Below are 4824 nucleotides of genomic sequence, written 5' to 3'. Positions count from 1 at the left end.
TATGTTAGGCAAAAGAATGAACTCGTAGCATTAAAACATTCATGAAATGTGCTTTAAGTTCTATTTCTCTTCCCCCAAGAAAGTGTCCAATCAATAAAAACCTTTTTTTCATTCTTTTATTCCTCCTACAAACATTTGCTAGATGCCTATGACATAAATAACCTTCTGCCAGATTCTGAGAGTTAAGAACTTGTCTTCAAGGAGTCGAGAACCCAACAAGGGAAGATGTCATACATACCAATAACTACAATCCAAAAGTGGGGTCAGTGCCTAAGGAAGTTTATTTGAAATCCTTGACTGTAAGGCTTTGTAGAAGTCCTATAAGAAGAGAAAAACAAAGAAGAGTATTAGAAAAAACAAGACGGGAAATTTTTGTTGTTCTTGAACTGTTTTTCAGTCATGTCTGACTTTTTGTGACCCTAGTATGGGTTTTCTTGGCAAGGATACTAGAGTGGTTTGCCAGTTCCCTCTCCACTCAATTTGCAGATAAGGGAATTGAGGCAAGGAGAATTAAGTGATTTGCCCAGGGTCACACAGCTATTAAGTGTATGAGGCTGGATTTGAACTCAAAACCTAAAAAATTAAAATTCAACGGACAACTATTAAGGTGCTGTCTCTGTGCAGATTACTGTGCTAATGAAAAATCAATTGTATCTGAAAATATTAAAACATCACTGTCCTTGACCTCATAAAGATTCACAGGGAAAAAGACAAGGGAGAAAGAGGGGAGAAGAAAAAAAACAAGGAGATAAAAGAAGAGCCCCTTATAAATGAAAGCTTTGACTGGTTTTGTACCCAGTCTGATATGATAGAGTCAGAACTGTACTGGAGCCAGTTCAAAACTGCTCAGGAAAGACCATTGTTAAATTTTCAGTGAAAGCATTTACGTGTCTGACTCTACAAACTCTACAAACCAGGGCTTGATTTATTGTTTTGTTGATTGTCTAGACTTAAGAAAATGATGCGGAAAATGTTAATAATGCAGATCCAACTTAAAAATGTTCTGTGGGTACACTCCCCCCACCCAAAGAGCCAGTTGTTAAATATTTACCAGCACAGAAAGCAAAACAAGTTTTGCGAACACATTTTTAGAACCAAAGGCTTGTCTTAAACCATCAAACAGCATCAGGAAGACATATACACTGAGGCAAGAATCATTACATATTCATATATATGCACATATACACATATAATATACATGTATCATACAGTCTATGTTGTGTATACATATACATGTGTATATGCATGTACATATGTATGTGTGTGTATTTATTTGGAATCTTTTGAGTCCCAGAGCTGAAAGGGAATCTCAAGGGATTAACTGGCTCAACCCCACCCACCCCCCTAATATCCCCCACCTTCTCACCATAAGAGAAAAACACAAAGTCACAGCAAGACTAAGGAGAGTTGTAGGTAATCCAGACGATCAACTCATAATTATTCATGAATAGATAGAAAGACAGATAGAGACAGATGAATAAACAAATAAATAACTAAATGAACAAACAAGGAGAGGGGAGGAAAGAAGGGAGGGAGGGGAAGAGAGAGACAGAGAAAGACAGACAGAGACAGACAGAGACAGACAGATAGACAGAGAGTCCAAGACTGCTCTGTGGACTACTCATGGTGCTCAAAAGTCCTCTTGACCCACCAGTCTTTAGGCTGCAGACTTCAAACTTGGGTCAGCACTGATCAGGGAGAGAAGTAAGGGCCTTAGCATTTGTGGATATATAGGTAGGTATGTGCATGTACTTCTAATGACATTTCACCCTCTTCTCTGCATTACCCATTCTTGTTTTCCTCTACATTTAGGCAACTGGATGGCACAGTGATTGGAATGATAAGCCCGGAGTCAGGAAGACCCGAGTTCAAATTGGACCTCAGACACTTACTAGCTGTTTTACCCTGAGCAAGTCATTTAGCCTCTGTTTGCCTCAGTTTCCCCAGCTGTAAAATGGGGATAATAATAGTATTTATCTCACAGAATTGTTGTGATTATCAAATGAAATATTTGTAAAAATTCTTAGCACAGTGCCTGACACAGTAGGTACTATTTAAATGCTTATTCCTTTGCCTATTCTGTCCCCTCCCTAGATTAGCATAGATAATTGGGAATTGACATATTTTTTCTTTTACAAATTGAAAAATAAACAGGGAATTATTATGCTAGTTATGTGAGGGTGGGGCAAGGATTTGAGGTTTATGTAAGACAATCCCTGGCCTAGTGGAGTTTCCAGCCTCACCAACCCAGCTAACTATAATACATAATATCACATTCTAAGTGCCTTTTAGAGTTGCAGGAAAAAAAAAAATGGTCAACTAAATTTTCCTTTTTAGGATTCTCCAGCCTAAGAGGAAGAAGAGAGAAAGAGAAAGAAGAACGGAAAAAGAAGAGATTTCATAGTACAGTGAATAGAACACTGAACACAGAGCCACAGGACCTAAGTTCAAATCCCAGCTCTGTCACTTACTGGCTGTGTGACCTCAGGCAAGTCTATTAACCTCTCTGGGCCTGTTTCCTTATTTCTAACGTGAAAGGATTGAACTAGATGGCTTCTAAAATCTCTTCCAGCTCCAGAGTGATGAGGCTATGGTGGTAGAAAAAGGAGAAAAAGAAGTCAAAGAAAAGAAGAGAAAAAGAGGAGGATCTTGTCCTGTGCTTGGAACAGCACTCACAGTAGGGTTGGAAGCCACAAGGCTTTCCAGGAGTCCACAGGATATTTAATTATCCAACTGGACTGGGCCTCTATACTCTAATTAAAGGGAACCCCCTCAGGACCAGGGCCCCTGTGGAAAAGGCCAGATGGCTTAGAGAGGGCATCTCCCAGAGAGCTCAGAAGCATAAGAGGTGAGGTCCCATGAAGTGTGTCAGCAGGCCTAGAGAAAGCAGAAAGTACCATGGACAGCGCCATGTGGTGACTCATTCCCAGGCACCTGGTGACTCAGAGTGTTCTGAGCCCTGAACCTAACACTGCCAACTCCCAGGGAAAGATTTCTTCCTTTCATTTACTTCAGTTAGCACTGAAGTGTTTATGGGACCTTAGAGACTGCTGAACCCAATCCCTCCATTTTACAGAGGAGGAAATGGAAGCTTGAGGAGTTCAAATGACATGCCAAAGGTGGATGTGAACTCACTACCTTTGACTCCAGATAATGATCCTGGTGCCAAAGTGTAATGTTTGTCACCAATTCCGCAACCCAAATCCTAACATTGCCTAAAATGAAGAGTTATACTTTAGTCCAGATGGGACACAAAATAGGATGGGTAGTTCTGATGCACCAGAATTTTCTCCCATAAGAAATCATAGCACACTGCCACCCAGGTTCTGGTTTAGGAGCTGGAAGTACAAAGACCAGAATGAAACAGTCACTACCCACAAGAAGCTCACATTTTACTACGGGAAGAAAACATATATGTAGATAGGTGCAAAAAAGAGAGAAGGCAAATACAGGCTAATCTGAACAGAGTAATCTAGCCCAGGCTCTGCCAACAATTTGCTGAGCATCATCTCTATCCTCATCTATAAAATAGGGGGGAATAATTCATGCCTTTCCTTTTTCATTATCATGCTCTTGGATCAAATGCAAGAAAATATATGTGAAATCACCTTGGAAAAACTAATGGATTTGCACAAAAGTTGGGTCATTAAAAGCACCTAAAAAATGGAAGACAGAAGCCCAAGGGATTGGGTATAGACAGCAGGGGAGAGCAGAGTACTCCACATGCTTGAGGGCTGTAGTAAATCTCTCCACGATAATCTCCAAATCACCCACTGAAAGCTAGGCTCAGCTCAAGCAAGAGGCTGCAGAAATAGCATTTACTATGTGACTCTAAGTGAACAGGTAGGTGGCTCAGTGGGTAGGGTACTAGCCTGGAGTCAGGAATATTGAGTTCAAACCTGGCCTCAGACACTATCTGTGTGACCTTGGGCAAATCACTTAACCCTGTTTGCCTCAGTTCCTCATCTGTAAAATGGGGACATGCTGGAGAAGGAAATGGCAAACCACATCAGTTTCTTTGGCAAGAAAACCCCATGGACAAGCCCAGGGGATCACCAAGAGTCAGATGCAATTGAATAACAACATGTGACCTTAGGCAATCCTTTTCTGGGTTTCTGGCCTAGTCCTGAGAGGGTTTAGGGGCAGGTAGGTGGCATAGTAGATAGAACACCACCCAAAGTCAGAAGGATCTGAGTTCAAATTCAGCCTCGGGCATTTACTAGCCAAGTGATATGGGCAAGTCACTTAACCCTGATTGCCTCCTAAAAATTAAAAAACAAAAAGGGGTTTTGATGAAATGATCTTGGAAGTCCCTTCTGACTCTATAATCCCATGACTCTATGCAGTCTCATTCCCAGACATGGTTTTGCAACCTGAAAGAGGAGTGTGTAGGGAGAATTATTGAGCAAGGGGCAGGGGCTCCATTATCTTCAGTGCGTGGCGCCTGAAGCGTTCCAGATTCCAGTCAGCCCACAACTAGAAAACCCCTCTGCCAGAAGGCACCTCCTGCTCCCCCACGCTGTGTTCTCCCTCTGCACCCGAGACGCTGAATGTGGGAGTAAGAATCCAGAAGGGAGCTCCTAATATTGGAACTTGAGAGAATATGGTAACCCAAACACTGGGGAAAGAAGGAAGCTTTGGCTGGGGTTGGGTTTTATCTTCAGGTTGGAAAAACGCTAATAATTTTTCCTCTCTCTTTCTCTCTTTTTTTAAGCATAAAAGGTAAAGAATATTACTATGATTCTCATCCTTCTTTTGACAGGTATATGATAATAGGATGGTTTTATGTCTACAAAGGTCAGGTATAAAAATTCACAACCCTCT

At 41.3% G+C, this 4824-nt stretch overlaps 1 long non-coding RNA gene across 1 annotated transcript in view; it reads left to right on the top strand.

Moving 5' to 3' along the window:
- LOC138157111 (uncharacterized) overlaps positions 1–2521 on the top strand; it is a 70116-nt gene extending 67595 nt beyond the window's left edge. Inside the window, exon 4 of the long non-coding RNA XR_011167295.1 lies at positions 2338–2521. This is a non-coding gene — a long non-coding RNA (uncharacterized lncRNA). The remainder of the gene's footprint in view (positions 1–2337) is intronic.
- Positions 2522–4824: the final 2303 nt, after the last annotated feature.

The sequence above is a fragment of the Petaurus breviceps genome, unplaced genomic scaffold, assembly GCF_028583685.1.
Source record: "Petaurus breviceps papuanus isolate PSGF00001 unplaced genomic scaffold, PetGlider_PUasm1.0 171, whole genome shotgun sequence".
Classification (NCBI taxonomy): domain Eukaryota; kingdom Metazoa; phylum Chordata; class Mammalia; order Diprotodontia; family Petauridae; genus Petaurus; species Petaurus breviceps.
The sequence above is the reverse complement of the archived record's forward strand: the minus strand, read 5'-3'. Positions and strand labels throughout refer to the sequence as shown.